Source organism: Channa argus, chromosome 5, assembly GCF_033026475.1.
Source record: "Channa argus isolate prfri chromosome 5, Channa argus male v1.0, whole genome shotgun sequence".
Classification (NCBI taxonomy): domain Eukaryota; kingdom Metazoa; phylum Chordata; class Actinopteri; order Anabantiformes; family Channidae; genus Channa; species Channa argus.
Window position 1 is genome coordinate 4,103,048 of NC_090201.1, and position 13,087 is coordinate 4,116,134.

At 39.5% G+C, this 13,087-nt stretch overlaps 1 protein-coding gene across 1 annotated transcript in view; it reads left to right on the forward strand.

The window, feature by feature from the left end:
* Positions 1–12,718, forward strand: part of LOC137127686 (crooked neck-like protein 1) — a 30,443-nt gene extending 17,725 nt beyond the window's left edge. The window contains exon 2 of the transcript XR_010914450.1: positions 12,608–12,718. The gene's annotated coding sequence lies outside the window, so the exon portion shown is untranslated. The remainder of the gene's footprint in view (positions 1–12,607) is intronic.
* The last annotated feature ends 369 nt before the right edge of the window (positions 12,719–13,087 follow it).

Below are 13,087 nucleotides of genomic sequence, written 5' to 3' on the forward strand. Positions count from 1 at the left end.
GTGATGGACGGATGGATAGAACACAGGTTAAGGTGAAGTTAATTTGTTTGTTTTCTTAATTGACCTTCAGAAAACAAATTCAATTCAATTCAATTCAACTTTATTTATATAGCGCCAATTCACAACAAAGTCATCTCAGGGCACTTTACAGAATAAAGTCAAGATTATAAAGATATATAAAGAGAACCCAACAATTCCCCCTGGAGCAAGCCATAGGCAACAGTGGAGAGGAAAAACTCCCTTTAACGGAAGAAACCTCCAGCAGAACCAGGCTCAGGGTGGACGGCCATCTGCCTCGACCGGTTGGGGTGAGTGGAAAGGGGAGAGAGAAAAGAACAGAGCAACAAAAAGCAACAACAAAACATCGGGCAGATTGGTAGGACCAGTAGCTGCACGCTGGAAGACACACAGCTTCAAAGCCGGGGGACACCTGCAGAAAGGGACAGAGAGAGGGGGACAGAGGAGGACAAAGACAACTACGGGAGAGAACACACAGAGTTAATGACATACAGTGGTGAGAATTGCGGGGTGAGAGGAGAGGAGAGATGGTCAAGAGGAGGAAAGGAGCTCAGTGCATTGGGGGGTGGGTCCCCCAGCAGTCTAAGCCTATGGCAGCATAACTATAACTAACTATATGCTTTATTAAAGAGGAAGGTTTTAAGCTTAGACTTAAAAGTAGAGAGGGTGTCTGCTTCCCGAATCTGAACTGGGAGCTGGTTCCACAAGAGAGGAGCTTGATAGCTAAAGGCTCTACCTCCCATTCTACTTTTGGAAATTCTGGGAACCACAAGTAGGCCTGCATTCTGAGAGCGAAGTGGTCTACTGGGATGATATGGTGCTATGAGGTCTTCTATATATGATGGAGCCTGACCATTCAGAGCTTTATATGTAAGAAGCAGGGTTTTAAATTCTATTCTAAATTTAATGGGAAGCCAATGGAGAGAAGCTAGTGAAGGTGAAATATGATCTCTCTTGCTAGTTCCAGTCAGCACTCTTGCTGCAGCATTTTGGATTAATTGCAGGCTCTTTAGGGAGTTACTGGGGCATCCTGAAAGTAGGGAATTACAGTAGTCCAACCTAGAAGTAACAAATGCATGGACCAGTTTTTCGGCATCACTTTGAGACAGGATGCTCCTAATTTTGGCAATGTTCCGTAGGTGGAAGAAGGCTGTTCTAGAGATTTGTTTAATATGTGACTTATAGGACAGATCCTGATCAAAAATAACTCCAAGGTTCCTTGCAGTAGTACTGGAGGCCAGACTTATGCCATCTAGGGTAACAATATGGTTGGACATCATATCTCTGATATTTTTGGGCCCAAATACTATGACTTCAGTTTTGTCTGAGTTTAAAAGTAAAAAATTGTGGGACATCCAGGCCTTTATGTCTTGTAGGCATGCTTGAAGCTTTATTAACTGATTATTTTCATCTGGTTCCATAGATAAATATAGCTGGGTATCATCAGCATAACAGTGGAAATTTATGGAGTGTTTTCTAATAATGTTGCCTAAAGGAGACATATATAAAGTAAAAAGTATTGGTCCTAACACAGAGCCTTGTGGAACTCCATAGCTAACCTTTGTGTGCATGGAGGATTCATCATTAACATGAACAAATTGAAATCTACCAGACAGATAGGATTTAAACCAACCTAGTGCAGTTCCTGTAATTCCAATTTCATGTTCCAGTCTCTGTAATAAAATGTTATGATCAATGGTATCAAATGCGGCACTAAGATCTAACAGAACAAGTATAGAGATGAGTCCATTATCTGAGGCCATGAGAAGATCGTTGGTGACTTTTACCAGTGCTGTTTCTGTACTATGATGAACTCTAAATCCTGACTGAAACTCTTCATACAAATTATTCCTATGAAGGTGATCACATAATTGTTTTGCGACTACTTTTTCAATTATTTTAGAAATAAAGGGGAGATTAGATATTGGTCTGTAATTGGCTAAGACACCTGTTCCATTTCCAATTCCAACATAGGTTTGTTTCTGACAGAAGATTACAGTAATAAAATGTTGGCTGGCCCCCTGATTTTCACTTTTCACACTCCCCTCCTAAAGTATTGGAACAGTGAGGCCAATTGCTTAATTTTGCTGTAGACTGAAAGCATTTGGCTTTGACATCAAAAGATATGAGACAAGAGATCAACATTTCAGATTTTATTTCAAGGTATTTACCTTTAGATCTGATTCACAACTTAGAAGATGGCACCTTTTGCTTGAACCCACCTTTTTCACGTGAGCAAAAGTATTGGAACAGAGAGACTTAAAATAGACTGAAGAGAATAAGGCTTATTATGTAGTTGCAAATCCTTTGCTTGCAATAACTGCATCAAGCCTGTGACCCACTGATCACCAAATGTTTACATTCTTCATTTGTGATGCTCTTCCAGGCGTTTGCTGCATCCTCTTTCAGTGGTTGTTTAGGGGGTTTACTCCCTTCAGTCTCCTCTTTAGTGGGTATATGCAGCTCTGTAAGGTTTAAGTGTAAAAGCTTCCACTTCATGCCATGTTTGATGTCAAAGCCAAATATTTTCAGTATAAATGAAGAATTTGGCCTCACTGTTCCAATACTTTTGGAGGGGAGTGTATATCCTTTAATAACTTTCTCCTTCTGCACTGCCTCCACAGATAGATGAGCACACATGACTTAGACCAGTGACACAAGTGGACAGAGGATTGGAAGTTGCTGACCAGGGATTCCAGCACGAAACTTGAAGTGTTTTATTCAGTTATTTACTTTAGCCAAGGTAGTTGTTATTGCTATGGCTCAGACCTTTTGCTGTGTACTTTTGTTTGTCATTTAACGTTGTAAAATATGAAATGACAACATTTGATAAATGATTGATTAGAACACCTGAATGGCTAACGGGTCATTTACAGGTCACTACTGACTCTTCAAAGGTGTAAAAAACAAGGTACTACCCTGGAAACACTCTCCGAATTCTTTTTATGATGATAGTGAAAATAATACGTAAAACAGCAATTCCTGTGTTTGACAGATAATGCTCAACAATAGCCTATGCAGTTTAAATCTGCCACCTGACAGGGACGTGTCAGATCGGACTGTAGAAAACAAAGACAAATCATGAATAACCAGCATTCACATAACAAGTAGAACAAAAATGTTGCCGGATCATTAAACTTGCTGGGGACCCTGAAGTGCAGTTTGTTTGTCTTTTTTTAAGTCCAGTACCTACACAAGTTTGTTTGGAGGCGCATGTTCTCCTTTCTGTCTGCTTTGACCCTTACCAAAACAATGTGTTGGCACAGTTTAAAATATGTTTTTGAATGTTTAGAGGGGGAAAAAAGTGCGAAACTGGCTGCCATTTTGGTTCCATTAAATACAACGGTATTGTTTTGATTCCAAAAGGTGTGAAGTTTCAACAGACTCTCGTGAATCAGTGGGTCCTTTGAAAGAGTAGGGACAAATGACCTATAGCCTCTTAAGACCCAAGCTCTAATTTGATATGATTTTTTTTATTTCTCTTTGCTATTTGGGCTTATTGGAACTTCATAAGTATAAAAACTAAGCATCACCTTTTGAAATGATGTAGTTTTGGAGAAAAAGGATGTCCACATATGTGGACACTTGGTCTGAAAAAGAGAAAAAAGAGTCACCTTTGTGTAATTAAGTGCAAAACTCTTTATTTCCAAACATATGTCAACAAAATATTCATTATTTGTGAAAGGCTATGTAACAGAAAAAGAGGAATTAAGCTTAGCCACAGTAAGACAGAATACATGTGTGTGAATGAGAGGGACACAAGTGGAACAGTGAACAGGTGGAGAAAAGTGTCAGGCGTGTTGCATGATAAAAGAAGTATCAGCGAGAATGAAAGGAAAGGTGTTCAAGACAGTGGTAAAATCAGAGATGTTGTTCGGCTTAGAGACAGTGGCACTGAAGAAAAGACAGGAAGCAGAGCTGGAGGTAGCAGAGCTTAAGATGTTGAGGTTCTCTTTGGGAGTGAGGAGGATGGACAGGATCAGGAATGAGGACATCAGAGGGACAGCTCATGTTAGATGTTTTGGAGATAAAGTCAGAGAGAACAGATTGAGATGGTTTGGACATGTTCAGAGGAGAAAATGTGAATATATCGGTAGAAGGATGTTGAGGTTGGAGCTGCCAGGCAGGAGGTCTAGAGGACGACCAAAGAGGAGATTTATGGATGTAGTGAGAGAGGACATGAAGTTAGATGGTGTGAGAGAAGAGGATGCAGAGGACTGAATCTCTGCATCAACTTAGATAAACTTGCTCAACCTGGAAAACAATGGACATTATGGATATTAATCTAAACAGACAATTAGCAAATCTGTGCTTCCTTCATATGTAATAAATCATAACTACAAAGTACGTTGACTTTGAGTCTCATTCTAAATTACATATTACTGTATGTTACATACTGTAAGTTTAAAATGTGGAATAAGTAGAGACTGGAGACTGTTGTCACTGTGTCACTGAACTGAGCACAATCTTCAAAATATTATTTATGAAAGCTAAACACTTTTCTGGCTCCACTTCTGTTTTATGTTGCTAAGCTAAAGTGACAATTTATAGACCAATTATCTGAAACAGCCACAGATCAGCTGCTGAAAATATATAAAATTAAATAATCACAGCCATGGGTACAAATCAGTTTTTCCTTCTGCCTTTAGTCGGATGCAGGCTGGGAGGAGTACTACAACTACATCTTCCCAGAGGACACCGCCAACCAGCCCAGCCTCAAGCTGCTGGCCATGGCCAAAATGTGGAAGAGGCAACAAGTGGACGGCAATGCTGAAGAGATGACGTTGCCATAGTCTGATGAACCTGCAGCCGCACTACAGTGTGCCTGAAAGCAAAGAGAAAAGTACGACGATCCAGAACACAGTGGCAGTGGCATCAGAGAGAGTTACAGTGATGAGGATGACGGAGAGAAAAAGAAGAAAAGAAAGCAGGAGTAGTGAGGAAGCTAAAGATTATGTCTCTGTGGGTATATTGCCTATTAAGCTCTGAAGTTTTCATCAGCGGGTCCTGTAAGGATTTGGACCTCGTTTCCACTTCCTCTCCAGGACCTTTGTAGCCCATTTTACCTGCTTCCTGACTCATGTCATGTTAATCATTCTGATTGGTTTAACCTGGTCTCTTGTTTATTTACCCAGCTCTCCCCACAGTACCCCGCCAGATCCTCCGTCGAACTCCCAGACTGTGCAGCTTGCTCCCCTGACATCTGTTTTTTTGGATTCTGATTCTTGTTTTTGAACTCTGTTGCCTGTGCCCTGCCCGAGGTTTAGTTCGTTCTGTTTTTGATACAGTTGTCTGCCATTTATCCTCGTGTTTAATTGTTTCCTACCTGTCGGTTTTTTTTTTGTGTCCTCTAAGGAGCAAATTATGTAAATGGTAAATGGTCTGCACTTATATAGCACTTTTCTACCTATTGGCACTCAAAGCGCTTTACACTGCTTCTTATTTACCCATTCACACTCACAATCACACACACATTCATACACCGATGGGGGAGCTGCTATGCAGCTGGCCAACACTCACCGGGTCACAGTGTCTTGCTCAAGGACACTTCGACATGTGACTGGAGGAGCCGGGGATTGAACCAACAACTGTGAGATTGGTGGACAACCGCTCTACCTTCCTGCGCCACAGTCGCCAATGTAAGCCCTTTAGTTTTTTGATTAATAAACCCTAGTAATTATCCTGTTTTTGTTAACTCCCTCTCACCGTCTCTTCACTTGGGTCCATCCTTATACAAAATTGTGACAGGTCCTTAATTATTGGAAATTGTTGTCGAAACATAAGTTTACTCCACACAGTAAACCAATTTGGAACAACAGATATACATGATCTAAAGGAAAAGTCTTTTTCTTACCACAACTGGATGGAGAAAGGTGTTTGGTGTATTCTGCACTTTATGGATTACAAAGATTTTAATGTATTTAATGTCTTAATGTGTTTTGGGAAGAAGTGTGGATGTCAGAAGTAAGACCCAAAGTCGCCTGTTTTAAAATATCTTGGATGTTAAACTAGGAGTCTTCATGAAAGAAAGAAAACTGGAAATGTTTTATAATTGTTTACTTATTTTAGTCAACAACTTATTTTAGTCAACAATATGTTCACAGATGTTGAGTCGATTGTAGACCACTGTTTTTGTTTTTTGGAAAGGAATTCCAAAATTTAAGACAACTTAAAAATACGTGGAGGAAGAAGCTCAGAATATCAAATGTTTATTTTATGGATGCACCATTAGACGTCTTTTATTTATTTATTTTTATTTAAAGGAATTTATATTTTATGTATAGATTTGCACATTTTATACATGAACATATATTGTTGTAGCTTCGTATTTATCTCGACATTCTTAGTCACTGATGAGAGAGCGAAAAAAATTAGTGGATAGTGTACGTGGGGGTTACAAACTGGGGTCCTCTGTTCAATGGTGGTCAATTTTGTGACAGTCAAGATTGTACAAGCAGGCATGATGTATGTTTCAGGCTGCTGTGAATTCTGGATATGCATGGAGCTGGAGGCTCATTCGTAGGAGCAGTTAGGACATGTCCTGTATGTGCATTACAAGTAGAGGTGGGTGAGATGCCATTAGTGGTGCAATTTCTAGTAAATTACTGGGTAAACCTGAGAGGTCATGAAAACAATCATCCAACTAAAAAAGTTCTAGAAGCTTGTTGGGAGAGGGGGAAAATACCAAAACACAGTTTTGGATGGACAGTGGAGGCAGCAACAAGAGTCTTGAAAGTGTTGCAAATTGAATTCTGTTCAACAGTGGTGTAGTCTATGGTTCCTGTGTGGCTGTTGGAAACAGCAATAGAAGATCTAGAATTACTCAACAGGGTTCTGGTTTCTTTCTTTACTCACAAAGCTGCAAAAATACAGACAAAGCAGTGCACTGTTTTAGCATATTTCTGTCTCGTGTCTCCTCTCAGCGCTATATGACAGTGTGTCGGCGCTGCCTGTACTCACCCGCAAAAGGGTATCTTCCTCTTGTGGCGAACATCGGTAACAACACCTAATCAAAGCTCACTATGTTGTCTGTATGCAGAAGACTGGAGTGCAGATATCTCAAAATAAGGTAAACTAGTAAAAGTTTGCCAGAAGAACAGTGTAGAATATGAACTTAAGTTACAATGGGGTTAAATAAACAATATGTGTTTGGGGCTCTGGTTACATTGGGATTTTTACGGACGGGTCCAAAGATCCTGTAACAGGATTAAACTAGTGCCGCAGTTACAGTCCCATCTCAAAGAGTAGATGACGGTAGAAGGACATTAAACTCTCTGTGTGTGTACAGCGTTGAGCTTTAAGGCATTGTGATACCCCTTGACTGGTTGCAGCAAATAAGACCTAACTCAGTTATGACATGCACTGACTCTGCCCTGTCCAGTATTAGATCAGGTAAATCAAGATGCTGGCAATGATGATACACTCTGCATTAGTAAGACAGGGGACAGATGTAAAATTATTTCTGCGTTGCTGATGAATTTAGGGAATGAGAGAGTGGACAGGTTGGCGAATCAAGCTGTTAAACAGTCAAACATAGAGGTCACTATTAAAATTTCAAATGGGGAAAGAAAGCATTATATGGGAAGAAATCAACAAAGAGTGCCAGCAGTATTGGGATCAGGAAAAGAAGGGTAGACACTTGTACTTCATTCAAAACAGTGTTAGGTCCACAAGGTAGAAAGGAGGTGGTGGCAATGACCAGGATACCAATAGGGCGTAGTAATCTAAAAAGTACTCCTCACTTAATAGGGAAACATCAGACTGGGCTGTGTGAAGAATGTCAGGAGTCAGGAGAGAAACGGTGGAGCATCTTTTGTTAAACTGTAGGAGGTACATAGCTGAGAAAGAGGATATGATGGGTAAATGGAGAATACAAGAAGTAAATTACGTAAATTGTATGTAAATAGGTTTTTACAAAATTCCTCTTCTGCTCAGAAATGGTTCCGTTAGTCATGTTTGTAATAAAATTGGTTTCTACTTTGAAGTGTAAGCAGGTGTTCTATATTTTGAAGTGGAGTATAAAAGGAAGCCCACTGATATAAGTGTTTAGAGAAGCATGCAACTGAATACACATAAAAACTGATTAGTTGGTATAGTAATACTGTAAAACAATTGGGAATAAATAAATCAGAGGTTTTCTCTCAATATGACCACACAATGTTCCCCTTCTCCTGTCTTAAAACATCATTTTCTTTCACAGCGAACTTGGAGGACAAGTTTTATGGCAGTGTGGTACAGTGATGTGTGCTGGTAGACAAACCCAGTGGTAGGATACTGAAAAGGTGAGCTGCAGTGTTGACTCCACCTGGGGACCTTTGTTTTAGATCATACCCTGACCTTCTGTGGCAATGCTCTTACTCAAAGTCACCAACAGAAAAGCAAAGCAAATGACACAAGATGGTGCCTCTATCCCCTAACAGTTGACACTGTGTGAGATATATATATCATATTTTCTTTACTGTCAATTATCAATCAAAGCCAAATATAGAAAACAAATATTGAGCTTTGTAGTTTGTCCTTTTTCTACCTCCTAAAATGTTCACACATAGTCAATCAAACACAGTTCTAATGTTGATGTATGTAAACACAGTATCCAAAGATGTAGACTGACCAAAAAATTGTGGTTAACACTTAGTCGAACTGTTAGTGTTGTTACAGTATCTGTACTGAACAGAAATAACTTTTGTGCAAATATATAGTTAGATACTGTATTTTCACATATATGTCAGGAGGTACAGGACCACACACAAAATTCAAATATATCAGCAAAAAGTCAGACAGCATTTTACATAGGTGACTTATGAGTTTGCACTTTCACAAATCACAAAACAGCATGGTCATCATGGTTTATCAGCTTGACGGCTGCTGTGGATGAGTTTCTGGTCAGGATAAAATATTTAACAGAACAAAACAAAACATGAAAATAAAAATTCCGTATTTAAAATTGGAACAAACTTCAAAAACAGCACAGTGATTTTCCTCATTCTGATGCTCAAGGAGCTGTGCTGGTCCTTAACTGATGATAGGTTTGTCTGCTCTTCAAATAGGTTCATAATGTCGTCATGATCTTCGCCCTGTGGTGGACAATAAAGCAGAGTAGCCTATGCTGAATGAAATAACTGGAGAATAAAAAATACCTGGAAAACAAAAATGTTTAATTATCATTAAATCTGCAGCTCTTAAAGGCTGTTTAGCAACTTTTAGATTATAGTTTTTGTTTTTTCTCCAATACAACTGCAGTGCAGATTTACCCTCTACAACAGCAGAAAAATCAGACCTGACCTCACGGAATATACAACCCAACTCATTGTGCAGGCGCTGGTCATATCTTGTCTTGATTACTGCAACTCTTTTTAATGGGGTCACCGGTATCCACGATGAAACCCTTGCAAATGAAAATGTAAATTTGAATAGTCAGGTTAGTCCAGCCATCAGATAAAAATGTTACCTTCTGGTTTGATCACTGTCACTGAGTAATTCTTTGTCTTTCTTGTCTTTGTCTTTTGTCTTTCTTGTCTCCTGTCTTTCTTATTTATAAAGCACCTTAAAAACAACACAGTCGGCCAAAGTGCTGCACACAGACATGAAGACAAATAAAACACAAAAGAATTATAGATATAAGACATAAAAAGACATTTTAAAACAAACAGTATAACACAGTAAAATCCAACATCTCAAACTGAGTTAAATGCCCAGGAGAAGTATTGTGTTTTAAGGGAAGATTTAAAAACTGGAAGTGAGTTGACCTGCCTGATGTGCAATGGCATGGGCATTTTTATTTAGAACAATACAGACTAAAATATATGGAAATAGATTTACAATTATCTATAGGAGTATGAGAGGTCCATCTGTTCTAAAATTAGGTGTGTAACATGAACATTAGTCTTATTTTAACAAGATAAAAGTCTCACTGACATTAAAATATTTGAGATGTGGCCAAGAGGTACCATAAAAAAACTGATCACAATAAACACACAAATAAGATACAGTTGAAAAAAACGTCATTATAATTGAAAAAACAAATTCATTGCTTGTAGAGGTGCTCAGCCTCTCTGTGATATTTTCACTCATGAACTTTTTTTGACAGGACATAGTGATTGGTAAATGCCCAAAGAACAAACTGCTGAAGGGCTACACTGATATAGAATTTCAGCTACATGAGTTTAAATACTGCAGGAATCTGTATGGAAAATACTTGGAGTTTAGTCAAGAGAATTCCACCACCTGGATCAAGTTTGCAGAGCTGGAGATGATGCTCGAGGACATCAACAGAGCTTGCAACATCTTCGAACTTGCTAAGTGATTGCTTTGAGATTAAGCAGAAGGAGTATGAAAGCACCAAAAACCTTTACAAGCAGTTGCTGCAGCGCACTCAGCATCATCAATCTATCTTTAGAAACAGGCTATGTACCACAGGCCTATAAGGTAGCTGTAATTAAACCACTACTTAAAAAACCCTGTCTTGACCCAGGTTTCTTAGCCAATTACAGACCAATATCTAATCTCCCCTTTATTTCTAAAATAATTGAAAAAGTAGTTGCAAAACAATTATGTGATCACCTTCATAGGAATAATTTGTATGAAGACCTTTAGTCAGGATTTAGAGTTCATCATAGTACAGAAACAGCACTGGTAAAAGTCACCAACCATCTTCTCATGGCCTCAGAAAATGGACTCATCTCTATACTTGTTCTGTTAGATCTTAGTACTTCTTAGAACATTTTATTACAGAGACTGGAACATGAAATTGGGATTACAGGAACTGCACTAGGTTGGTTTAAATCTTATCTATCCGAGAGATTTCAATTTGTTCATGTTAATGATGAATCCTCCATGCACACAAAGGTTAGCTATGGAGTTCCACAAGGCTCTGTGTTAGGACCAATACTTTTTACTTTATATATGTCTCCTTTAGGCAACATTGTTAGAAAACACTCCATAAATTTCCACTGTTATCCTGATGATACCCATCTATATTTATCTCTGGAACCAGATGAAAATAATCAGTTAATAAAGCTTCAAGCATGCCTACAAGACATAAAGGCCTGGATGTCCCAATATTTTTTACGTCTAAACTCAGACAAAACTGAAGTCATAGTATTTGGGCCCAAAAATCTCAGAGACATGATGTCCAACCATATTGTTACTCTAAATGGCATAAGTCTGGCTTGCAGTAATACTGGAGGTATTACTGCAAGGAACCTTGGAGTTATTTTGGATCAGGATCTGTCCTTTAACTCACATATAAAACAAATCTCTAGAACAGCCTTCTTCCACCTACGGAACATTGCCAAAATTAGGAGCATCCTGTCTCAAAGTGATGCCGAAAAACTAGTCCATGCATTTGTTACCTCATGGTTAGACTACTGTAATTCCCTACTTTCAGGATGCCCCAGTAACTCCCTTAAGAGCCTGCAATTAATCCAAATTGCTGCAGCAAGAGTGCTGACTGGAACTAGCAAGAGAGATCATATTTCACCTTCACTAGCTTCTCTCCATTGGCTTCCCATTAAATCTAGAATAGAATTTAAAACCCTGCTTCTTACATATAAAGCTCTGAATGGTCAAGCTCCATCATATATAGAAGATCTCATAGCACCATATCATCCCAGTAGACCACTTCGATCTCAGAATGCAGGCCTACTTGTGGTTCCCAGAATTTCCAAAGGTAGAATGGGAGAACGAGCCTTTAGCTATCAAGCTCCTCTCCTGTGGAACCAGCTCCCAGTTCAGATTCGGGAAGCAGACACCCTCTCTACTTTTAAGTCTAGGCTTAAAACCTTCCTCTTTAATAAAGCATATAGTTAGTTATAGTTATGCTGCCATAGGCTTAAACTGCTGGGGGACCCACCCCCCAATGCACTGAGCTCCTTTCCTCCTCTTGACCATCTCTCCTCTCCTCTCACCCCACAATTGCCACCACTGTATGTCATTAACTCTGTGTGTTCTCTCCCGTAGTTGTCTTTGGCCTTCTCTGTCCCCCTCTCTCTGTCCCTTTCTGCAGGTGTCCCCGGGCTTTGAAGCTGTGTGTCTTCCAGCATGCAGCTACTGGTCCTACCAATCTGCCCGATGTTTTGTTGGTGCTTTTTGTTGCTCTGTTCTTTTCTCTCTCCCCTTTCCACTCACCCCAACCGGTCAAGGCAGATGGCCGTCCCCCCTGAGCCTGGTTCTGCTGGAGGTTTCTTCCGTTAAAGGGAGTTTTTCCTCTCCACTGTTGCCTATGGCTTGCTCCAGGGGGAATTTGTTGGGTTCTCTCTATACATCTTTATAATCTTGACTTTATTCTGTAAAGTGCCCTGAGATTACTTTATTTTGAATTGGCGCTATATAAATAAAGTTGAATGTCAAGGTGAGAACTGCACTCATGAAGTTGTGGACATGATTCTAAACCAAATGTTGTTTAGAGTTCTGTAAAACTCAACATTACAAAAACATAATTCTGTCCTAACAGAAATATGGCAGGGCTGGGTGGACTTGTCTACTCTAGAAATTGTTTTTGATCAAATTCAGCCAATAATGGGCTGGTTTTAATGTTTCTTAAAATTGACCCCAGGTGAACTCTAATCATCCTCCTCTTCCTCTCCTGAAGGTTTGGATCAGCTATGCCAAGTCCGAGCTGTTGATCGACAGCCCCGACCGGCTGCAGAATTCCCAGCAGATCTACAAGGATGCCAACAAGAGCATGAGAAGCTGCGAGGAGAAGGAGCAGCGGGTAATGCTGCTCAAGTCCTGCAGAGACTTTGAAAAGGAGTTTGGCACTAATATCGCCAGGGAGAGAGTCAGGGAGCTTGCTGCCAGAGAAGGTAAAAAAGAGGAGGAAGCTGACAGCCGAGGACGGGGTAAAATATTGGTGTAATGTTGTACTAAACATACACCGGATGGAGGACACTACTTTTAGGATGTTTTATTTTTATCCCCACCATAAATTCGCCAAATAATTTTGTTTTTAAAATATTTTGTTGCATTTCATCTGTACAAACATGCAGTTTTGAAACTGCCCACTTTATTTTATTAATTAGTCAAAAGTATAATAATCACAATTTTCATTATTAAGTTGCTTAAACATAAA